This window comes from Engystomops pustulosus, chromosome 3, assembly GCF_040894005.1.
Source record: "Engystomops pustulosus chromosome 3, aEngPut4.maternal, whole genome shotgun sequence".
NCBI classification, from domain to species: domain Eukaryota; kingdom Metazoa; phylum Chordata; class Amphibia; order Anura; family Leptodactylidae; genus Engystomops; species Engystomops pustulosus.
The window spans coordinates 29483319-29509674 of NC_092413.1; the positions used below are offsets into that span (position 1 = coordinate 29483319).

Here is a 26356-nt window from a genome sequence, read left to right on the forward strand (position 1 = left end):
TTGCACCTAAAATGTCTCTATTTTGCAACATATTTCTCTAATGTCAAAATTTGCTTAGATAGATGTGATCGTTCTCGCGACTTGTTTTTGAGACTTTTTTTTAAATATTTGCGACTTTTTGTAAAAAGTCTCAATGAGAAAAAAAATGTATGAATCAGCTTCAGCCGACGGCATTCTGCTGGCAACATCCAATCATTCACCATTTAGGAATATTCTTCAGACTAATAGTTCTTTTTTGGGAGGATTTTAGATAGAAATCAAAAAATGGATATAATTTTATGTTTTAATGATAATACAGGCGGTCCCCTACTTAAGAACACTCGAATTACATGCGACCCCCAGTTACAAAGGGACCCCTGGATATTGGTAATTTATTGTGCTTTAGTCCTAGGCTACAATGATCAGCTGTAACAGTTATCACAGGTGTCTGTAATGAAGCTCCTGATTCTTATGACAATCCAACATTTTTAAAATCCAATTGTCACAGAGACCAAAAAAAGTTTTGACTGGGATTACAATGATAAAATATACAGTTCCGACTTACATACAAACTCAACTTAAGAACAAACCTACAGGCCCTATCTTGTATGTAACCTGGGGACTGCTTGTAATACTGTTTTAGCTTCGTATACAGAAATGTCCTATGTGTCCTGTGTGTCCTCTACATGATGCAGCCGCAGTCACTGCTCCGTTATCACATATATTATAAGGAGAACTTGTGGGGCTCAGCAACGTGTCCTTACACGGTATCACTGACGCATCACTGGGGGCGTTTAGAGGGCGATACGTTGCCTGATCCTCCCCCTGAAAGCAGGGGGAGGAGTCAATCTCGGCAAAAGATAGTGATTGGCTGTTCCCATTGTATTTGGCTGTTTCCCAATGAGATCAGTGCCCTTATATGGCAGCGGCCGCGTCATACTATGCGCCTGCCGGCAGATAACATGGCCGCGTCCTGCCGCCTGTTACAGAAGATAGAAGAGGAGCCGGGAAGCCAGAAGAGTTGCCGCGATGACATTGGGGGAGCAGCGTTGCGCATCGGGGCCACCGGAGGGTGAGTATGTAAGATTTTTTTGTTTTTTAAGTGCTGAGCTGGCTGTATACTTCGGGGGCAGGCTGGGCTGTGCTGTATACTGCTGGGGGCTGGCTGTGCTGTGCTGTATACTTTGGGGGCAGGCTGGGCAGTGCTGTATACTACTGGGGGCAGGCTGGGCAGTGCTGTATACTGCTGGGGGTTGGCTGGGCAGTGCTGTATACTGCTGGGGGCAGGTTGGGCTGTGCTGTATACTACTGAGGGCAGGCTGGGCTGTGCTGTATACTACAGGGGGCAGGCTGGGCTGTGCTGTATACTACTGGGGGCAGGCTGGGCTGTGCTGTATGCTGCAGGGGGCAGGCTGGGCTGTGCTGTATACTGCTGGGGGCAGGCTGGGCTGTGCTGTATACTACTGAGGGCAGGCTGGGCTGTGCTGTATGCTACAGGGGGCAGGCTGGGCTGTGCTGTATACTACTGAGGGCAGGCTGGGCTGTGCTGTATACTACAGGGGGCAGGCTGGGCTGTGCTGTATACTACTGGGGGCAGGCTGGGCTGTGCTGTATGCTACAGGGGGCAGGCTGGGCTGTGCTGTATACTACTGGGGGCAGGCTGGGCTGTGCTGTATAATACTGGGGGGCAGGCTGGGCTGGCTGTATACTACTGGGGGGCAGGCTGGGCTGGCTGTATACTACTGGGGGCAGGCTGGGCTGGCTGTATACTACAGGGGGAAGGCTGGGCTGGCTGTATACTACTGGTGGCAGGCTGGGCTGGCTGTTTACTACTGGTGGCAGGCTGGGCTGGCTGTTTGCTACTGGTGGCAGGCTGGGTTGGCTGTATACTACTGGGGGCAGGCTGGGCTGGCTGTTTACTACTGGTGGCAGGCTGGGTTGGCTGTATACTACTGGGGGCAGGCTGGGCTGGCTGTATACTACTGGGGGCAGGCTTGGCTGTCTGTATACTACTGGTGGCAGGCTGGGCAGTGCTGTATACTACACGGGGCAGGCTGGGCTGGCTGTATACTACAGGGGGCAGGCTGGGCTGGCTGTATACTTCGGGGGCAGGCTGGGCTGTGCTGTATACTACTGGGGGCAGGCTGGGCTGGCTGTATACTACTGGGGGCAGGCTGGGCTGGCTGTATACTACTGGGGGCAGGCTGGGCTTGCTATATACTTCAGGGGCAGGCTGGGCTAGCTGTATACTACAGGGGGCAGGCTGGGCTGTGCTGTATGCTACAGGGGGCAGGCTGGGCTGGGCTGTATACTACAGGGGGCAGGCTGGGCTGTGCTGTATACTACTGGGGGCAGGCTGGGCTGGCTGTATACTACTGGGGGGCAGGCTGGGCTGGCTGTATACTACTGGGGGCAGGCTGGGCTGGCTGTATACTATAGGGGGAAGGCTGGGCTGGATGTATACTACTGGTGGCAGGCTGGGCTGGCTGTATACTACTGGGGGCAGGCTGGGCTGGCTGTTTACTACTGGTGGCAGGCTGGGTTGGCTGTATACTACTGGGGCAGGCTGGGCTGGCTGTATACTACTTGTGGCAGGCTTGGCTGGCTGTATATTACTGGTGGCAGGTTGGGCAGTGCTGTATACTACACGGGGCAGGCTGGGCTGGCTGTATACTACAGGGGGCAGGCTGGGCTGGCTGTATACTTCGGGGGCATGCTGGGCTGTGCTGTATACTACTGGGGGCAGGCTGGGCTGGCTGTATACTACTGGGGGCAGGCTGGGCTGGCTGTATACTACTATGGGCAGGCTGGGCTTGCTATATACTTCAGGGGCAGGCTGGGCTAGCTGTATACTACAGGGGGCAGGCTGGGCTGGCTGTATACTTCGGGGGCAGAATGGGCTGGCCGTATACTACAGGGGGCATGCTGGTCTGGCTGTATACTTCGGTGGCAGAATGGGCTGGCTGTATACTACAGGGGGCAGGCTGGGCTGGCTGTATACTACTGGTGGCAGACTGGGCTGGCTGTATACTACGTGGGGCAGGCTGGGCTGGCTGTATACTACTGGGGGCAGGCTGGGCTGGCTGTATACTTCGGGGGCAGAATGGGCTGGCTGTATACTACTGGGGGCAGGCTGGGCTGGCTGTATACTACTGGGGCAGGCTGGGCTGGCTGTGTACTTCGGGGGCAGAATGGGCTGGCTGTATACTACTGGGGCAGGCTGGGCTGGCTGTATACTACTGGGGGCAGGCTGGGCTGGCTGTATACTACTGGGGCAGGCTGGGCTGGCTGTGTACTTCGGGGGCAGAATGGGCTGGCTGTATACTACTGGGGCAGGCTGGGCTGGCTGTATACTACAGGTGGCAGGCTGGGCTGGCTGTATACTACAGGGGGCAGAATGGGCTGGCTGTATACTACTGGGGGCTTGCTGGATATATATTGGGGGGCCTGTGACCAATGCATTTACCACCCTCGGCTTATACTCAATAGGTTTTCCCAGTTTTTGGTGGAAAAAATTGGGGGTCTCGGCTTATACTCAAGTATATACGAGTATATACGGTAGATAGAAAAAAGTTTAGGAACGGCACTGCTAAAAATATAGTCGGGTGCCAGCACATAAGACCCGGGCACATCCTCCAATAATAAAAAATAGAAAATAGGCGGCACTGCAAATCAGTGGGACAAATTCAAGTGGTCTATATTCCCAAGCTGCTACGTTTCAGCTTTATTGGACTGTACGTCACATTTATCAAAAGACGTCCTTATTCTCCAAGGTCAAATATTGAACATTCTGATCCTATCCACAGTTGTTTCTGGTTACCAGAGTCAAACTTTGAAGATCTGTTAAAAAAAATAGTTGTTTATGAACAGAAAAATCTGAATGGTAGAATTTTGGCTGTAAAAGTAAAAACCATTTAGGGAGTCAATGTATAGTCAGTATTTGCAATTGCTTTCTGCAATTGCATTATTATATAATATAATAAAATACCTAATATATTCGAGTATAAAACAAGTTTTTTGGCCGAATTTTTGTGCGGAAAAAGCCCAACTCAGCTTATACTCTGGTAAATATAAAAAAATAAACTCAGTACTCACCTTTCCATCGGACCTGTCGCTGCCAGCACATAGGAAGCAAGAAGAGGACCTTGGGGGCTTCGCAGAGTGCTGAGTTTATTTAATTTTATATGCTGGGCATACTAGGGGCTGGCTATATATTACAGGGGGCTAGTAGGTTGGCTATATACTACAGGGGGCTAGTAGGTTGGCTATATACTAGAGTGGACTAGTAGGCTGGCTACGTACTACAGGGGCTGGCAGGCTATATACTACAGGGGACTGGCTGGCTATATACTAAAGTGGGCTGGCAGGCTATATGCTGCACGGGCTGGCAGGCTATATACTACATGCAGCTCGCTGGCTTTATACTACAGGGGGCTGTCTGGCTATATACTACAGGGGGCTAGCAGGCTATATACTACAGGGGCTGGCAGGCTATATACTACAGGAGATAGCAGGCTATATACTACAGGGGCTGGCAGTCTATATACTACTGGGGACTGTTGGCTATATACTACAGGGGGCTCTCAGGCTATATACTACAGGGTGCAGGCTGGCTATATACTACAGGGGTCTGGCAGGCTATATACCACAGGGGGCAGGCTGGCTATATACTACAGGAGGCAGGCTGGCTATATACTACAGGATGCTAGCAGACTTGCTATACACTACAGAGGGATAGAAGGCTGGCTATATACTACAGAGGGATAGGAGGCAGGCTATATACTATAGGGGGGCAGGCTGGCTATAAGGTAAAGGGGGCAGGCTGGCTATATACTACAGAGGTATAGGAGGCAGGCTATATACTACATGGGGCTGGCTGGATATATACTACAAGGGGACAGGCTGGCTATATACTAAAGGGGGCTGGCTCGCTATATACTACAAGGGGGCAAGCTGGATATATAATGCAAGTGGGGCAGGCTGGCTATATACTACAGGGGGCTGGCTGGCTATATACTACAGGGTGCTAGCAGGCTGGCTATATACTACAGGGGGCTGGCTGGCTATATACTACAGGGGGCTGGCAGGCTATATACTACAGGAGCTAGCAGGCTGGCTATATACTACAGGGGGCTGGCAGGCTAGCTATATACTACAGGGGGCTGGCAGGCTAGCTATATACTACAGGGGGCTGCTACGCTATATACTACAGGGTGCAGGTTGGCTATATACTACAGGGGCTAGCAGTCTATATACTACAGGGGCAGTCTGGTTATATACCCTGTTTCCCCAAAAATAAGATAGTGTCTTATATTAATTTTTGCTCCAAAATATGCACCAGGTCTTATTTTCAGGGGATGTCCTATTTTTCCATGAACAAATGGAAATTCCATCAAGAATTTCTTGTGACTCTATTTCCATATACAACAATCTATGGTACTCCATTTCTATTGGAATAATTGGTCCCAATCTCTCATGTTTAGCAGAAAAATTTCCTTAAATTAACCCTTCTTGTCCAAGTAGCCTCTTGTAGCGCATTTGCACTGCAAAAGTTATTTATTTATCCAAAGAAATTATAACCTATGTTGCAGCCTCTTGCAACGTAGTAGCAATTCAATGACTGCCGGCAGGTCTTATTTTCAGGGGAGGCCTTATATTTCTAAGCTTGAAAAAATTGTTCTAGGTCTTATTTTTGGGGGGTGTCTTATTTTCAGGCAAACAGGCTACTACATGGGGGGGGGGGGCAGGCTGGCTGTATGTTAAAGGGGGCAGGTTAGCTATATACTACAGAGGGATAGGAGGCAGGTTATATACTACAGGGGCTAGTAGGCTGGCTATATACTACAGGGGGCTGGCTGGCTATATATTACAAGGGGGCAGCCTGGCTATATACTACAAGGGGGCAGTCTGGCTATATACTACAAGGGGGGCTGGATGACTATATACTACAGTGGGCTGGCAAGCTATATACTATATGGGGCTGGCTGGCTATATACTACAATTAGGGCAGGCTGGCTATATACTACAGGGGAGTGGCAGGCTATATACTACAGGGGGATAGCAGGCTGGCTATATACTACAGGAGGCTGTCTATATACTAAAAGGTGCTGTCTGGCTATAAACTACATAGGGATAGGAGGCAGGCTATATATTATAGAGGGGAAGGCTGGCTATATGTTACAGGCTGGCTATATACTGCAGGATTCTAGCAGGCTGGCTATATACTACAGGGGGCAGGCTTGCTATATACTACAGGGGCTGGCTGGCTATATATTACAGGGGGCTGGCTGGTTATATATTACTGGGGGCTGGCAGCCTGGTTATATATTACAGGGGGCTGGCAGGTTGGCTATATACTACACAGGGCTGGCAGGCTATATATTACAGGGGCTGGCAGGCTGGTTGTATATTACAGAGGGCTGGCAGGCTGGTTGTATATTACAGGGGCTGGCAGGCTGGTTGTATATTACAGGGGGCTGGCAGGCTGGTTGTATATTACAGGGGGCTGGCAGGCTGCTGTTCCAATTTTCACTTACTGATGAAGCTGTAGATTCAGCATTCTCTGACGCTCCAATTAAATACTATAGGATCATTGGAAATTGTTGAGCACAGCGCTGGGCTATCTCCAGGATTCTCAAACACAGTACAGGCAGTCCCCGGGTTACATACAAGATAGGGTCTGTAGGTTTGTTCTTAAGTTGAATTTGTATGTAAGTCGGAACTGTATATTTTATCATTGTAATCCCAGCCAGAATTTTTTTGGTCTCTGCGACAATTGGATTTTAAAAATTTTGGGTTGTCATAAGAATGAATATTAACACTAAAGCTTCATTACAGACACCTGTGATAACTGTTACAGCTGTTTATTGTAGCCTAGGACTAAAGTACAATAAATTACCAATATCCAGTGGTCCGTTTGTAACTAGGGGTCGTATGTAAGTCGAGTGTTCTTAAGTAGGGGACCGCCTGTAAATTGAATTTTCAGGAACTGTACGGAAGTTACGACAAGTTACGACAGTCCATCAATTAGTAAGAATAGGACCCTTGCTGAGGTTACCACCATGGATCAGATGATAGAACACAGAGCATTAAGGCAGCAAGTTTTTCAAATCAGTCTTGAGTATGTGATTGTTTTTGTAGGTCTAGTATTAGAAGCGATAAGACAGCGCTGTGTGGGAATGTTTTCATAGGATAGACAGGAATCAGAGGTAACAATTATTGACAAAAAAAAATGATGTTGACATCACAGGTAGATTCCACCTGTCCCTGAAAATAGAAAATGACAACAAACACTTTGACCTTTGACATCTGGGACGCAAATCTATTCCGAAAACTGATCAATGGGAACATATTAAACTGGAATCCCAAATTAGTTATCAAAAATTCATACTTCCCTAAAATTGTTAAAAACTAGAGATGAGCGAGCACTAAAATGCTCGATTGCTCGTTACTCGAGTCGAACTTTTCCTGATGCTCGAGTGCTCGTTTCGAATAACGAACCCCATTGAAGTCAATGGGAGACCCGAGCATTTTTCATTGAAAGAACACATTGAAAGAACACTAAAGAAGAACACATTGCAGATGTTTGCAGATGTTTTCACTGAAAGAACACACTGAAGAACACAGTGAAGAACACAATGCAGATGTTACGTACATCTGCTAACTTATCAGAAGACATGAGTGCCGAACGGTGTTCTTCACAGTAGTATGTGAAGAACAATGGGGGTCATTTACTAAGGGCCCGATTCGGGTTTTCCCGACGTGTTACCCGAATATTTCCGATTTGCGCCGATTGTACCTGAATCGCCCCGGGTTTTTGGCGCACGTGATCGGATTGTGGCGCATCGGCGCCGGCATGCGCGCGACGGAAATCGGGGGTAGTGGCCGAACGAAAACCCGACGTATTCGGAAAAACCGCCTCATTTTTTTAAAAAAATTGTGTCGCGAAAATTTCACTCACCTTCATCCTGGATAGGCCGGTGTATTTCGAGGCATTCCAGCGGACTTCAGCGCAGCAGCGCCACCTGGTGGACGTCGGAGGAACTGCTTTGATGAATTTTTGGTCTCTGTGACAATTGGATTTTAAAATTCTGGAATCTCATAAGAACCGGGATAAACAATAAATCTTCATTACAGACATCTGTGATAACTGTTATTGCTGTTTAGTGTAGCCTAGGGCTAAATTACAGTAAATTACTAACCTCCTGAGGTCCATTTGTAACTAGGGGTCGTCTGTAAGTCGGGTGTTAAGCAGGGGACCGCCTGTACTTACTCCAATTAATGTGCTTAAAGGGGTTTTCTCATGAACAGAAGTTAGGCCCTATCCACAGGACATGCCCTAACTTGCTGATACGTGGTCGTCTCAGTGAAGAGACCCCCACAGATCATGAAAACGAGGGACCCAATGGGGTCCCAAGTACCTCCGTCAGAATAATACAATTTCGCTCTGCAATTTACCTAAGCTCCGTAGAGATTAATAGAGCAGAACAGTCATGCGCGGCCTTCTGCTCCATTACTCTGACGGAGCAACAAGGGAAGACATGTGTAAAGCTCCTTTACTGTAAAGTTTGTCGATTTTCCACCTGCATGACACTTTAGTTGTGACAGGTTGGGGACTGGGGCAAGCAGCAGTGTGACCGCCCAGGTCGACCGTGTTTACTATCCATCGGAAAACAGACGGAGACTACATCTAAAATCTCTAGCGGAGATTTCAGACGGTGCTCGCCTCTGGTTATACTAATGCAACACCCTCGCCGATGCAAGGCGGAGGAGTGGTTGCGAATACGTCCCACCATGTAGCTTGCAGCCTGTGTAGGGTCTAGTCAGCCCCACAGCATGTCACTACATCTCACTACATAGTCCTTATAGGACACAGGGGAACACTCCAGTAGTAGATCCTGCCTGGTAAGGCAGGAGTTAATTGCTTTATGTGATGTAAGATGTGTCCTCCAATCACATGTATTATCCTAATGTATTGTAAGCTGAGATGTAATTGGAGGAGTAGCCAGCACCTGACCAGTGGGAGTAACAAAACCCCTGGCCAGGAATGTTCTAGAGCTGAGTTCTCTTAAGAAGAGAGTAGAGAGCAGTCAGACCTAGGAGTCTGCAGAAGCAGACTGGATTTACTCCAGTACAGACTCTGTACAGCTAGCATACCAGACCAGAGCAGGAAGAGCCTAGCCCCTGCCTGAAGAGTGGAACTAATAGCTAGTTTAGTGAGGAAAGGGGTATCATCCTACCTTCAAGGGTGATACCTGAAGCAACCCAGGACAAGCTGAAGCATCCTTCCAGGACACAGCTACCTCCCAGCCTGCCCTCTGCATCCAGGCTGGCGCTCTACATCCTGTGGCTCCCTCCAACTGCATCTCAGCACTCCACTACTCTGTTAAAGGCACGTTGCTGCGGTTCCTGTCGGTTCCAATAAAGAACTGTAAGTTGTTTTCGTTCAACCTCTGCCTCCGTCTGGTCCCTGCTACTCCGGCTGTCACCATCACGGGCACCCTGTCCACCACACAGAGACTCATACTCTAGACACCAAAGGGTTGCCCCAGGGAGATCCGCTATAGCAGCCTCTCCCTCATCATTTCTTGCCAACACCACCCTACTGGAGACCTGCCAGGCTGTAGGACAGCCCTCCGGTTCCCCATACCAAGCACCGTGACACTAGCATGCCTAGGCCGCAACCGCCAGCCACTCAGGTACTGCGGGCCCCGGCTGACTCCAGGCCCCGAGAAAAGGCTAGGCCCCAGTGGGGGATGTTGCACTAAGATGGGGTAATATTCTATGGGATCTGTGATCAGTAATGGCCACAACTTGCACTTCATTCAGCAGTGTAAGAGAACCACCGAATTGTCTTACTTTAATAATCCCTATTATATAATATGTATCTGATATTAATAAAAAAATGTATTCGGCGACACAGAATCTTTTCCCCTCTGCAATAACACTTTCCTGCCAAGATAAACCCCTCGCTGGGATTTTCACGACGTCAGCACATTTTCAGTCTGGCAGAACGCTTGGGAAAATGTGTTTGCTTTCTGTTGGGCTTAAACTAAAGAAACAAAGTACAGCCGAGCGTACGCTAACAACATGGCAAACACGAAGCGTCTACGAGTGTAAAGTCATTCCCCCGATGATTAATACTGACCAGACACATAATAATCTTCTCATATTGATGTATCAAGTGCATCTTTAGCCAGATATTAAAACTACATTTAACTTATCCTGAATAGTGTCGCCAAAACTAAAGCGGTTTTCCAAGAATTCTTAAAAATTTATGATTCCTGCCCCAATAATCCAATTCACCAATCAGTGTCTTCCTCGGACCCTGAATGTCACTTCCTCTTATGTCCCATAGTTCGAGAGGCCACAAATTGACCCTCCAGTTAAGTGGAGATGCTGGAAACTGAAATTACTGAAGTGTAAGTATTTTTTTTTTGCTTTTGTGACAACCCCTACCCTACACACAGAATTTCCCCAAATTTCTGGAAAACCCCTTTAAATATATAATAGTGTCTCATCCACAAAACCAGTCTTGCTTCTAAGACCTCCTTGTGGGCTTCAGAGGTGATATTTGTATTGAAATTGGGGATAGCAAAAGACAATCATCTGTACTCAGTCTTCTGGACATCAACCTACCTACATATGGGTATGTACCCCTAATTTATATATTTCTCATACTTCTCTTCCCCTCTAGGTCTGTAAATCTTAATTTTGTTACGCATTCCTAAAGTTTGGATAGAAACAGAAGGACAATACTCATACAGTGAATCAGGAACAGATCTCTGCCCTGGGACATTTCCATTTATTTCCATAATAATATTGTGTTGTAGTCACAATGTTCTGCCAGTTCTCCCCAACAAAGTCTTATCTATGTTTTCTCTGCCAATCTAAAGGTTTGTCACTGTTTCCTAGAGAGTTAACCCTATAGCTTGCTGTTACCCTCTGGAGTCCTCATAACCCATTGCAACATTGTTCAGAAAATGGGTTATAGGAATTGATGGGCAGAGGTTATAGTAATGTAGAATGCTGGAATGTGATAATCTGCCCTAATGCTGACCTTAATGTCTATCATATTATAGATATGGTAGAGCTGGTTACCGGTTTTACAAACCTAAGAGCCAACTTGACTCTCCTCCTTCCTTAACTCATTTGCTTGAAAACGTGCCGACCTTATGCTGCTGTGATCACAGGACTTTATTAATTGGTTAATTTTTAATATCTTACCCAAGCAGGAAATTACAGGTCTTTTTTTTATATCTTTCTATATCCTTTAGCAAAGAGGAAGTAAAGGATGGAAGTAATTGGCCTCTGTGGTCATCATTACAGGACAAAAAAGCATTGGAGGAGCGGTGGCCCTAATAGTTTGCCATGTTATAGATAAGGTAGAGGTGAAGTCACAGTCACCATTTTCATCTCCACCTTAAAACTCCTCCTTCTTTTCCTTGTTTGATTGAAATTGCACTGATCTCATGCTGCACAAGTCACGGGACCTTATTAATTGGTCGATTCGTTCGGAATTTTCAGTTTGGATAAAATATTCAAGTTCTATTCTTTCTACAGTGGAACTTTGGACTACCAATAACTTGGTCTGCTAGTTGGTTGACACTAGAGATGAGCGAGCACTAAAATGCTCGGGTGCTCGTTACTCGAGTCGAACTTTTCCCGATGCTCGAGTGCTCGTATCGAATAACAAACCCCATCGAAGTCAATGGGAGACTCGAGCATTTTTCAAGGGGACCAAGGCTCTGCAATAAAATGTGTCATTTTATTGAGAAATAAGGAAGTCAGTCCTGTTTCTTCGTTTTTTTTATTCAATGGAATATTCGTGGAACTTCAAAAAGGAGAATGAGCAATGTTAAACATCTGCAATGTGTTCTTCAAACATATTGTTCTTCACATACTATTGTAAAGAACACCTTTCTGCACTAATGTCTTCTGATAAGTTAGAAGATGTATGGAAACATCTGCAATGTGTTCTTCACTGTGTTCTTCACTTAAATGATCCTTAATGATCCTTAAATTTCACTGTTCTTCACTGTGTTTCCTTAAGTGAAAGCTCATTATCAAGCAGGCGAAATACTCGTCCAAGCAACGAGCCGTTTCGAGTACGCTAATACTCGAACGAGCATAATACTCACTCATCTCTAGTTGACACCAGTCTTACCAGACAAGCTTGTATTTTACACAATTTGCAACTTGGTTTACAAGCAAAATGTTATAATTTGAATTTAATAATTTATGTGAGCCCTCCCCACCCTCTACTGTACTGTACCTCCCTCTCTCACGCAATTGTAAAACACAATACAGGCAGTCCCAGGGTTATGTACAAGAAAGGTTCTGAAGGTTTGTTCTTAAATTGAATTTGTATGTAAGTCAGAACTGTATATTTTATAAATGTAACCCTAGCCAAATTTTTTTTGGTCTCTGTGACAATTGGATTTTAAAAATGTTGGGTTGTCATAAGAACCAGGATTATCAATAAAGCTTCACTACAGACACCTGTGATAACTGTTATAGCTGTTTATTGTAGCCTAGGGCTAATGTACAGTAAGTTACCAATATCCTTTTGTAACTAGGGGTCGTATGTAAGTCAGGTGTTCTTAAGTAGGGGACCGCCTGTAGATGATGTACTAGACACGACTACCATAAATATTTTTTGGTGGATGGAACAAATTGTCCAGGTATCAATGATTCCGATTGATACCGGGACAACTTTCTTTGATTCTGATTACAACCTCAAATTCTGCTTGTAATCTAAGGTATTCGTTCATTGTGGAACCAATCGTCTCTTTCCCCTATGTCTAAGCCACATCCCCGGACAAAAAACAGTGTGAGGTGAATCACATGTCCGGTTTGCCGACTCCTTGGTAAGTATCCCACCTTATTCTTATTTTTTAGATTTGTAAGGGGTGAATAGGTCACAAATTGCTACTATATATTGGCGTACATAATAATTCTGCCCCTTTTACTCCATTGACTTCTATGTCTCACACTAGGACATACTCTAATTTTTAACAGTATGAACATACCTTCTGTTTAAAAACAGCCATGTGTATTGATCCATTAAATTGGGGCACATTTACTAAAAACAGTGCAGTCTGTTTATCAGTTTGCCTGTGTAGTACAGGGGGCACTCCCTGCACTCCCCTGATAGAGTACAGGCGGTCCCCAACTTAAGAACACCAGACTTACAGATGACCCCTAGTTACAAACGGACCACTGGATATTAGTAATTTACTGTACTTTAGCCTTAAGCTACAATATACTGCTATGACAGTTATTAATGGTGTCTGTAATGAAGATTTGGTGTTAGTCCTGGTTCTTATGACAACCCAACATTTTTAAAATCCAATTGTCACAGAGACCAAGAAATTCTGGCTGGGGCTACAATTATAAAATATACAGTTCCGACTTACATACAAATTCAACTTAAGAACAAACCTACAGACCCTATCGTGTACGTAATCCGGGGACTGCCTGTACACTAATTTTTTTTTTTGTTGCAACTTTAACATGGGGCGTGCGACACATTTCTATCTGACTTTGCATCATAAATCTGGCGTGCGGTTCGACTGGGAACTCCCCCTTCAGTGCAGAAATTTGTGTTTCTAGTGCAGCTGGGCCACAAAAGGATTGGGTGCAACACATATGTGGTCAGACACTTCTTCAATACTTGTTTGCACTTAAATGAATGTGCAAAGTCCAACAGAAAACTTAGCAAATGTGCGCCATTGGATTTATTGCAGCCATGTGTTGGGGCAATGATCCCTTAAGGGGTGTCTTACATCAGCATTACAAATTATTGCATCTTATAGTTAGGAAAGATGTAAGGTAAGATACCAACGGCATCAGAGGTGAACCAAACTATTTTTTCATTATGTAAAAGTGATCCTTCCGTGGACAGCGACCTTTAAATATATCTCCAATCTATTTAGGTTTCGAAGACAAGACATTCTTAGATGCTCTGACTCAACAGTATGGAGCCCTCTGAATGTATTTTAGAATATTGGTCTAAACGTGTACAGTATCAGCCCTATAAATAATACTAGGGCTGATGTAATCTCTCCACTACTTTACTACAAGAAATTCTGCATAGGAGTGAGGAATAGAAGAGTAAGGCTCCATGCACACTGCAAATGATCCAGCCCCAAAAACAGCAGGTAGTTCATGACCACCATTGTTCATGCCTGAGACGAGCTGCCGTATTGCATAAAATAGAGCAGTTCATATTTTGTGGCACTGCTGCCCAGCTCCCTATGACACGGAGGTGTGAATGGACCCTATTTAAAATTTTCTGACAGTAACATTTGGACTTGCCCTGGTTTTGACATTTTGTAAATGCATAATGAACTTTCATAGTTTACTGACAATGTAAAGTTTCCAGCGACATTTAAATGTCCAAACCCTGCGCATCGGCATCATTGATTACGTCATTTTGAGGAGGATCATAGCTCCCCAAGGACGGCGCTGCCGGCAAGGTGATGTAAATTTAAGCAGTTGACACCCATGATCGGTGCCGGAAAATATAGGTGCGGCTGAACCCGCCCTAACCTGAATTTTCAGCACTATTTATTATTTATTGTTTTTAAATCCATTCTTTAGACATACATTTATAAGGGCTACCAATCATCTTTGTTTACAGCTTCCCAAATTATTAATAATTGGAAATCTTGATAAGGTGATATACAAATTTTCCTAATTTTTTTCTTTTATTTACATTTGGTGTATATCTAACAGAAGCGCTGTCATGATTCAGGAGACCCACTGCGAGCGATGACATAAGCCGCCACCTGGGAGCAGAGTCTAAGTGGCGCCTGGTATTCACCAGAGCCCGCCGCAAAGCGGGTTGGACTTGATCTGACAGGATACCACCAGGTCGCTCCACAGGCGCGACTCTGCTCGCGGTGGCAGCCAAAGCATAGTACAAAATTGTAGAACAGAAACATGGTTGTGGACAGGCGGGAAGTTGGAGACGTAGGGTAAGGTCAGGGCAGGCGGCAAAGGATCAGAGTCAGGAGCGTAGCAGGAGGTCACAACGGGAATCACACAGGCACAGTAGAAACGCTTTCTCAAAGGCATAGAGCACAAAGATCTGGCAGGGAACACAGGAAGGGGCTGGGAATTTAACATGGAAGGCTTTCCTTAAAAGCTGGCTTTTCCCAGCAACACCCGCTGGATGTTAGTGCTCTATGCCTATGAGAAAGCTTCCCTTAGCATTTGATCCCTGCCTACTGACCTCCTGTTGTGATCCTGGATTTGACCCTGACTTTACACCTTCGCTGCCAGCCTTGACCTCCTGCTCCGTTCCCGACCTTGCATCATTGCCGCCTGCCTTGACCATCTGCCTGTTCCTGACCACAAAACTGCCCAGTGATTCTGTACCTCGACCTCGGCTGCCACCACAGGCAAGTTGCACCTGTGGAATGACCTGGTGGCATCACGCCGCAGCAAGACCATCCTGCTTTGCTACGGGCTCTGGTGAAGACCAAGGGCCACTTCCGGTCCTAGGTGTCGGCTTGTGTCATCTCCCGCGGTGGTCCACGGGGTTCACTAACCCAGAGCCTTGACAATTATAAACATGAATTAAATTTGCTTTAAGTAGAGGCACTTCACACCTCAATGCTTTACAAGTCAGGTACACAAGCAGTGGCACATTTTCTCAAATCCTGGGGTCGTCACTAACTGGCCCACAACAATTTTCTTCTACAATTGCTACAGTTTTTTCCCACCCACAATTTCTTCCTCTTGGATTGGAAGATTTACCACCAGCTCAGGGCCACACCAATGGGATGGCCGTGCGCACCCACTTACGCCAACTTGCTCCTGGGCTGGTGGGAGGAGAACATGGTATTTGGGGATGTTCTCTGTGAGTACATAGGGAGGTGTTGTAATGTTGTCAGGTACATAGACAACATATTCATCATCTGGAATGGTACTGACCAACTATTTCGAAGATTTATATCCAAGCTTAACAATAATCACCCGGGCCTCAGATTTTGTTTTGTGGTACACAGTAACACACTGCCCATTCTGGATGTTCAGATCAATAAGATGAGCAATGTCCAATTAGAAACAAGGGTCTATGGGTAGCCGACTACAACAAATTCTTTAATGCACTGCCAGGAAGAAGCCATTTCTCAAAAATAAACATGAAAAAGTCAGATTAATGTTTGCAAATGCAGAGGAACAAAGAGCTTAATTTTTGGAGACATATTTTGTGGTCTGATGAAACTAAAACTCAAATGATTTTTAGATCATGACCATTGTTACGTTTGGAGGAAAAAGGGAGAAGCTTGAAAACCTGAGAACATCATCGTTACTATTACACGGGGAGCAGCACCATGTTGTGCATGGTGCACTTTACATCGTGTGGAAAGAAAATGAGGTGGCAAATACTGAAGAACATCTCAAGACATCCGCCAAGAAGTTAAAGCTTGGGCACAAATGGGTCTACCAAATGGACGATGACCTGAAGCTGCTAACAAAAGGGTTACAAAGTGGCTTGAGGAAATACAAAGTCATGTTTGGAGAGACCATAACAAAACCCTGATCTCAATCCTACTGAAAATTTATGGGCCACGCTGAAAAGGCAGGAGCGAGCAAGGCAGCTATAAAAATGGCTCAGTTACACCAGTTCTATCAGGAGGAATAGACACAAATTCATACCAACTATAGTAGGAAGCTTGTGGAAGGAGATCCAAAATGTTTCACCTAGTCATACAGTTTAAAGGCGATGGTACCAAATATCAATGAAATGTATTAAATCTTTTGACGTTGCAGAAAGTAATAAAAATGCCTTAAATTCTCCCTCTCTCTTATTATTTTGGCAATTGGTAAGTATAAATAATTTTTATAGTCCTAATCGACCTAAAACTTGTATGTAAACTTCTGGTTTCAATTATAATTGATATTCACCTGAATTTTATGAATGTGTATCACTGAAAATGTTTTGGTCTTTGTCTCTTATTATTATATGGATTGAACTAAGGACACAAAAAGCATTATATATGGTGATATAGATATATATATACATATATATATATATATATATATATATATATATATATACATATATATATACATACATATATTAATATATATATACATATACATACATATATTAATATATATATACATATACATACATATATTAATATATATATACATATACATACATATATTAATATATATATATATATATATATATATATATATATATATATATATATGTTATATTTCGGATATAAATGTTAGCGCTGAGGACTTGGGTTCAAGAGTTTGTATGTTCTCTCCATGTTTGCATGGATTTCCTCTGGGTCCTCCGGTTTCCTCCCACACTCCAAAAACATACTGATAGGTTGATCAGATTGTTAGCCCCATTGGGGACAGGGGCTGATTTGGCAAGCTCTGTGCAGCGTAATGTGTGCGCTATATAAATAAAGAATTATTATGTTATATGTCATGATGCAAGCCTGATATCATCTTGAGTGAGTTATGAACATATTGCGCCATATACACGCTATATCACCTGCTCATTTGGTATCCTGAGAATACAGATCTGCCTTCACCTGTCCCAAACGTCTTACAACAGATGAAGCCGTTCACATGGACATTTTAGACATATTGTACTGGGACTGGCTCATTCCAGCTATGAACCTGGCAGTACTATGAGGGTTCTTCACCTGTGCCTTTCTCTACTGAATCATAGCTGAACTATGCAGAACTACACAGCCTTGAACTTAGTTTCCCCTCTCTATCCTATGCTTTTGGCAGCATAATATACACTGCTGACTTTTAAAAAATTCAACCCCACCATGTAGGAAGCACTTAAAAGTGCACTTAAAAAATTTGTAAAATCTTGTAAGGATATGCAAATGACTAGCTCTGTAATGTACAAGCAAATCATGTGCACCAATAATGCCCCCATAAGCAGTAGAAAAATAGAGAACAAAGAACTGGTTTCAATAACCTACAGAAGAACACCCGACTTACAGACGACCCCTAGTTACAAACAGGTATGTTGGTAATTTACTGTACTTTAACCCAAGGCTACAATGATCAGCTATAACAGTTATTACAGGTGTCTGCAAATAAGTTTTATTGTTAATTCAGGTTCTTATGAAAATCTAACATTTTAAAATCCAATTGTCAGAGAATAAAAATTTTTTGTCCAGCGCTACAGATATAAAATATAAACAGTTCCAACTTTCATACAAATTCAACTTATTAACAAACCTACAGAACCGATCTTGTACATAACCAGGGGACTGCCTGTACTGAGGTTGTGGTTTTTTTGTTGGTCAGTTGCATGTCTTATCTACACATACCGCAGTCATACAAGTACATTTACATAGTCTGAAGGATGGGGGCTTGTTCAGACTGTGGATTATCTTTCCAAGAAATCAGGTCAAATTGTGTTGGTCAAAATCAAGACATTGGTGGATGTATGGATAGGGAAAGAGGTTTTCCAGCACTCCATACGGAAATGCAGTTAAAAAAAAATTTTATTCCATACTGCTAAAAGCCTATGCCATGACAAAAATAGAAAAAACGATCCTTAGCCGTAGTTCATGCGAACCATGTGAAGTACTAACATTATATATAATGTATATATTATATATAGTTGTAATATTAATGTTAATGTATTTATCAAATTTAGATCAATAAGAACGTTTAGATCTGTTTTTAACTGGATTTCCATATGGATTTGGTTGAGTGCTGAAAAACCCCTTTTCCTATCCATGTTACGAACTGACTCCGACTCAGATACTCCGTGCACAGGTAAAGCGGGACATCAGAGGTGAGCTGAAAAGAACTTTTTCCTTTTTTCTATAGGTGGATGTAGTATGGATCACCAGCATGGCTATGGAAGATGGTACTGCAACTGCACCACTTACAACGCCGTCTATAACCTGTCCCCTCCATATATCTCTGAACTCATCAATCAATTCCGTCCCACGTGTAATCTCTGTTCCTTACAGGACCTTCATCTTCTCTCTATTACGATCTCCCGTGCATCTCCAATTCTCTGAAACTCTCTACCAAACTGTGTCAGACTGTCCCCTCCCTTCCAAACCATCAGGATCACCTACAACATGGCATAACCACTCTGCTCCCTCACCTCTTATCTCCATCTACTCTTCCATATAGATTGTGATCTCCAATGAGCAGCGCCCTCCTTGCCCTTGCTCCAGTTCTCTGTGGTTTTTGTATTTTGTATGTACATTCTTTCTTGTCTTTATGTAATGTATGTGAACCCCTTATTGATTGTAAAGCACCATGGAACAAATGGTTCTCTATAATTAAATAATAATAATAATAAACTGCAAGAATCCTCGCTCAAGCATTAGGGTATGCGTCAGGGAACTTTTTCAAGGAGCCCAGTGCCTATCTTGGACTCTATACCCTAGTTTTCTGAAGCTGCGATATTGCATAGAACAAAACCCATAGGGGCAGATTTACTTACCCGGTCCATTCGCGATCCAGCGGCGCGTTTTCTGCGGAGGATTCGGGTCTTCCGGCGATTCACTAAGGTAGTTCTTCCGACGTTCACCAGGTGTCGCTGCTGCGCTGAATTTCGTCGGAGTGCACTGAAGTTCACCAAGCCAGGCCGGGTGCAGGTAAGCGCGTGTCCAGCGACACATTTTTTTTAAAAAATAATACGGCAATTTTTCCGAATCCGACGGGTTTTTGATCGGCCACGCCCCCGATTTCCGTTGCGTGCATGCCGGCGCCGATGCGCCACAATCCGATCACTTGCACCAAAATCCCGGGGCAATTCAGGGAAAATCGGCGCAAAACGGTAAAATTTGTGTAACTCGACGTAAAAACGCGATTCGGGTCCTTAGTAAATGACCCCCATTGACAAAGAAATTGCATGACATTGCCTTTGCAGACAAAACTCTCCAATTAGTCTACAGTGCCTCAATGATCGCATTAAGGATGGGCGTCATCGTAACGAGAGACTGTATGACTTTTGCCTTATGCATTACACCATTCCAGCCCAACAACTACGTGTAATAGTATCAGGCGCGACTGGATTCTACATCACTGAAGCTTTGGATTCTGTAATTTTTACCTTATGTTCAGGACTTGATTCGCCCACTTTTTTATCAGGACAATCCTTGTAGCATGCAACCTACAACAAGTTCTCAAAGTCTACCAGGTTTCACTTTTACCAAGACCCCTCCGTTACCCAGATCAGTTTCCCATCAAAAATGTGGTCATTGGTCGTCCTTGAACTCTGTCTAAAAAGTTAACACAGTGATCTATTAAAATAGTATATAAAACTAACCAATACAGATATCTGACAGGGTTTATATTCACTGGGGGTAGAGCTTCACTGAATCCAATGCAGGCAGCTGTCCCATTCACACACACAGGTCGTACCACGAGATCATGCAATGTTCCGGATTCATTTTCATGAATGTTTTCTAAGTACACAAACATCAATGCCAATGTATACAGAAAGAGTTGTACATAGCATTGCTGCCAAAAGCTCTGTGGGGGTAATGGACCTCAATACCTGGCTGTGGTCTACACGCTGCATTATCAGCTATCAGCAAATCATGCCTGAAATGTGTGCCAAGCAACACAGAGATATACAAAGTTAAACCCAGATTAAGATCAGAGATTTCTCCTACAGAAGGTATTACAACCTCAGAACAATAAATCTTCACTGACATCCAATTAAACTGTGGTCACATGAGGCGGTGGTGGTCACATGAGGCGGTGGTGGTCACAGACTGATGGACTATGCCTGGAGGAAGGAAAGGAAGAATTCAGTAACATCAGAGCGAGCAATATTAGCCAGGATGTGCCAATGGTAGCCTTGGTAAGCCATACTGAATGCAACACACTGTAGTACATGAAGCACCAGAACCAGCATGGTGGCTCAGTGGTTAGCACTACAGCCTTGCAGCGCTGGGATTTGCCATTGGTAGCGCTGGGGACCCCTGGGTTCAAGTCCCAGAGTCAACATCTGCAAAGAGTTTGTTTGTTCTCTCTGGGGGTCATTTACTAAGGGCCCGATTCGAGTTTTCCCGACGTGTTACCCGAATATTTCCGATTTGCGCCGATTTTCCCTGTATTGCCCCGGGATTTTGGCACACGAGATTGGATTGTGGCGCATCGGCGCTGGCATGCACGCGACGGAAATCGGGGGGCGTGGCCTAATGAAAACCCGACGAATTCGGAAAAACCGCCGCATTTAAAAACAAAAAAAAAGTGTCACGGAGCTTACACTTACCTTCACTAGGAATAGGCCGGTGAATTTGAGTGCATTCCGGGGAACTTCAGCGCAGCAGCGCCACCTGGTGGACGGCGGAGGAACTACCTTAATGAATCCCGGCCGGACCCGAATCCACCGCAGAGAACGCGCCGCTGGATCGCAAATGGACCGGGTAAGTAAATCTGCCCCTCTGTGTTTCCTCCGTGTCCTCCAGTTTCCTCCCACACTCCAAAAAAACATATTGTTAGGTTGATTAGATTGTGAGCCCCATGGGGACAGGGACTGATTGGCAAGCTTTGTGCTGCGCTGTGTAATCTGTGTGCGCTATATAAATAAAGGAAATTATTATTAATTATTATTATTAATTATTCAGAGAGGGTTAACTGTAAATTGTAGCGAATAGGAGAAATTTAACATTGCAATTGTGCAAATACAATCAACATAAAACTCATGGGACCATTTAAAGTTCTAATTTCGGATTATAGGGTGTGGTGAGAGGGATTTTTAACTACAGTAAAGACAAGTCTTAGATGGTCCATAACATTTCATCAAACTTTGGCTAACCGAATGTAAATACATGTTAATGACTAGAATACAGTGTTACACGTTATTTTGATACACCAGACTGCTGATTCCTGCAAAGTCTATTAAACAACTAGTATTTTAAAAATTTTCCATTTTATCTTTAGAAATCCATATGGATACAAGAAACTTATTTCTAAAGTCATTTAGAACTAATCGTCATTACCATTCTATAGGTCCCTGTCATTAGGTTCTGTTTTTAGCAAATACAAATACGGTAATTTGGCAAATACAAACAATTTTTATAGTCCTAATCAACCTCAAACTTCTGGTTTCAACTATAATTAATATTCACCGGAATTTTATAAATGTGCATCACTAAAAATTTTTGAGCCTTCTCCTCTCATTATTTTATGGCGCATTCTCCGACGAGGATTCGGAACTTGCCAGGATTCACTAAGGTCGTGCGCCCGATATCGCTGCTGCACCGAGGTCCGCCAGAGTTCACCATCCTCTTCCTGGTGCATGTAAGTGCGTGTCAAGCGACACTTTTTTTTCTTTAAATTCTGCGTTTTTTCTGAATCCATCAGGTTTTCCAACGGCCACGCCCCCCATTTTTCTCCACATGCAAGCCGGCGCCGATGCGATACAATCCGATCGCGTGTGCCAACAACCCGGGGCAATTCGGCGCAAAACGGTAAAATTCGGAAATCCCGGCAGAAAACCGTGATTCGGACTCCTTCGTGTTATATATCATGATGAAAGCCTGATATCTTCTTAACCACCTTTAGCCCAGAACAAAGTCAACAGGAGACACACAGAAGTTCAGACTATTGCAGAACAGAATACAGACTAAGGGTATATTCACACAGCAGTATGCTCTATCTTTTCCCCGTGTACGGCGCAGATCAGTACCACACATGTGTGGCCCATACCAACGTCAGGCCGTCATCGCTGTCTATGACAAATTCATGCGGACGTATATGCAGCCATCTATAGGGACGCAAATTTTAGGCTTAAAGGGAACCTACCACCACAAATCTACCTATAAAGGTAGATCGGGCGGTAGGTGGATCAATAGGACGTGAGGATAGCCCTTTTAAGAGCTAATCCTCACGTCCCCACACTTTTTTGTTAACTTTTATTAAACTTGTATGCAAATTTACTTATGCGGCTACTGGGGCGTGGAGTAGCCGCATCTGAGGTTACACGAGGCGGCTACTCCATGCCCCGGAAGCCTCTTTTCCCCTCCTACTCACCATCTTCGGCATGCGCAGAAGAGCAGGCCCGCGCTTGTTTCGGAGCAGTGACCGCGCAGGCACGGGCCTGCTCTTCTGCGCATGCGCGGATGGCAGGATCGCCGGACAAGGACGCACAGCTACGCGGAGCTGCGTGCCGAAGATGGTGAGTAGGAGGGGAAAAGAGGCTACCGGGGCGTGGAGTAGCCGCCTCGTGTAACCTCAGATGCGGCTACTCCACGCCCCAGTAGCCGCATAAGTAAATTTGCATACAAGTTTAATAAAAGTTAACAAAAAAGTGTGGGGACGTGAGGATTAGCCCTTAAAAGGGCTATCCTCATGTCCCATTGATCCACCTTCCACCTTCCATAGGTAGATTTTTGGTGGTAGGTTCCCTTTAAGTACTGTGCAGTCAATAGCACAGCTTTGCATGTTACAGGTGCACATGTCACATTTGTTTATGATCATTGTGCATTGTAATGGCTCCCAATGAACCAATTACAAATGATGTCACATTCGATCTTGTTTTAAAATACTCCCAATAATTTCACATTGATAATTCCTGTAAATGAGTGACAATTATCTTACTATCTCATTGATTGTAAGGGACATGTAAAGGGACCTAGTAGAAATTATGGTCAAAATTCTTAAAATTTTATTTTTTTCTGTATGGAGATGGGATATGCTGCAAGATGGATAGAGAGATCTAACAGGATAAGAAAAGAAGGGAATGATTTTTGATAGGCCCAGAGCACACAGTGTAGCACTGTGATCAAATAACCCACTTACCACAAATATAGAGAGAACTTGAAACTTAACACCAATAAGCAGTGAACTCTGTCGGGCCAGTGTGGGGAAGGGACAGATTCATGATTTCTAGAACACCATCTTAATGAATCAGTCGCACCCAGTATTATACAGGGAAAGAGCACTTTTAGTAAAGTTTCTGACTTTCTAAGTAAATGTGCCCCAGAGTGTGCAACACAATTACATACAGTGTAATCAGTGGCGTAACTAGAAGCTGATGGGCCCCAGTGCAAAGTCTGTGCCAGGCCCCCGACTATAATGTATGGTTTATAGTACTAGTCTTCTCATATGGGAAAGTGACACCATAAGGGCCCCCTAAACCTCTTAGGCTCTGGTGCGCCTGCAACCTCTGCACCCCCTCAATTTACGCCCCTGAGTGTAATACACATAACCGTGACGGATTTTGTTATCCTGAAGCATTTACAGATGTTTTTGAAAATCTCTAATGCTCCATGCTAATGTTTTCACAGAATCAAAAACTTAGGACACTCTGGACCACATTTATTAAAGTGTCTGCGCCAGTTTTATGTCTTATTTTACACTAGAAAGAAAGTGCAAACTGCTTATGCAACATCCCCCACCAGGGTCTGGCCTTTTTTCTTGTGGCCTGGAGGCAGCCGGGCCCAGAATACCGGAGTGGCTGGCGGTTGCGGCCTAGGCACGCTAGTGTCACGGTGCTTGGTATGGGGACCGGAGGGCTGTCCTACAGCCTGGCAGGTCTCCAGCATGTGGTGTGTGCAAGAAATGAAATGAGGGAGAGGCTGATGTACTGAATCTCCCTGGGGCAGCCCCTTAGTGTTCATAGTATATGCCCCTGGGTAGGTCATGGGGCACCCTTGGTGTAACAGCCGTACTTGGGGACCAGATGGAGGCAACGTTGCCCAGGTATGGAAGCTGCAGCTTTAATCCTGGGTATTCTGTGTGAGGCACTAGAGGTGTGCGACACACACTGTCTCTCTCTATATGCTTGGGTGGATCATCTGCTAGGTGTGCTCTCCTAGAGAACTGGATCCCCAGAGCTGCTCATGAGGTGAGAGCTCAGCACCAAGAGGACTTGTCACTTTCTGTCCAGGGGTTTTGTTAGTCTCTGGTCAGGTGGTGCTCACACTCCAGTTACAAAGGTGGGACATCATTGGATAATAAACATTAGTAAATCAGGTTAACCATACCTCCCAACATTTGTGAAAGGGAAAGAGGAACAAAATGGCGGCACACGTAGCGATCCCCCTAAGCCACACCCCCAATCACTCCCTGGCCACGCCCCAAATTTTAGCCATATTATAATAATAAAAATCATCTTAATAAAAAAAAAAAAAAAAAATAATCCTCATTGGGATTTGAACCCAGAACCTGCAGTGTCCATGTACAATAATGACACAGTGCCCCAAGCAACTGAGCTATAATCTCAGCAATTAACTGGGTGTAGAATTTTGGTAACTAAGAACTATGACTACTGTTACACTGTGACACAGATTTATTGCCTTGGTATATAGGGAGGGATCTTCTCAGAGGTTATTGTAATTATTGAGACTATTATTATTATTATGGAGGTGATTATTATTATTATTATTATTGAGATGATTATTATTATTTTTACTATTATTAATAATCATCTCCATAATAATAAAAATAATAAAATTTATAATAATAATAATAATAGTCTCAATAATTACAATAATAATCTCTGAGAAGATCCCTCTCTATATATCAGTGCATTAGTCTGTGTCACAGTGTAAATGGCAGATAACACTTCTTAGTTACCAGAAATCCTCAGCTGTATCACTGGGCTTATAGCTCAGTTAGTTAAGCTTCTGTCTACAGTGCACAGGGTCCCAGGTTTGAATCTCAGCCTGGCCAAAACTTTATTTAATTAAATAAATAGCTTGTGTCTGGGGAAGCCCTGGAGACCATATATGGACAGATACTGATCTGACCTGATGACGTGGTCCCTGCTCTCTCTGCTAAGCCGACACTTCTCTGAAAAAGATTCCCTGCCCGATGTCTGCTCTGGGGAACCCTAGGAGAAGCAGTGACCATATATGGACAGATGCTGATCTGAAGCTGATGACGTGGTCCCTGCTCTCCGCTAACCCGACACTTCTCTGAAAAGGATTCCCTCCCGATGTCTGCTCTGGGGAACCCTAGGAGATGCAGTGACCATATATGGACAGATGCTGATCTGAACCTGATGACGTGGTCCCTGCTCTCCGCTAAGCCCGACACTTCTCTGAAAAGGATTCCCTCCCGATGTCTGTAGAAGCCATTCTGTACTGTGAGTTCAGGCTTTCAAAGTATTTACTCTGCGGACACAGCGCCGGGACACAGCGGGACCTGGGGAGAAAATCCGTGACAATCTCATAGCTGCCCGTGACGCAGGGCAGAGGTAAGAAAAACGGGAAAGTCCCATCAAAATTGGGACGGTTGGGAGCTATGAGGTTAACCCTTGTCTATCCAGGCAGTATCTACCACTGCATAATTGCCTCTAACTAATCTAACTATATGACCCTGAAGTGAATTGTACAGGCTCACCTACTGGGGACATACAGACAAAGGGGCTTATTTGCAATTACTCCTCTGC

At 44.5% G+C, this 26356-nt stretch overlaps 1 long non-coding RNA gene across 1 annotated transcript in view; it reads left to right on the plus strand.

Annotated features, from left to right (window-relative positions):
• Window positions 1-19367, plus strand: part of LOC140121135 (uncharacterized) — a 135544-nt gene extending 116177 nt beyond the window's left edge. The window contains exon 7 of the long non-coding RNA XR_011854034.1: window positions 18817-19367. This is a non-coding gene — a long non-coding RNA (uncharacterized lncRNA). The remainder of the gene's footprint in view (window positions 1-18816) is intronic.
• The last annotated feature ends 6989 nt before the right edge of the window (window positions 19368-26356 follow it).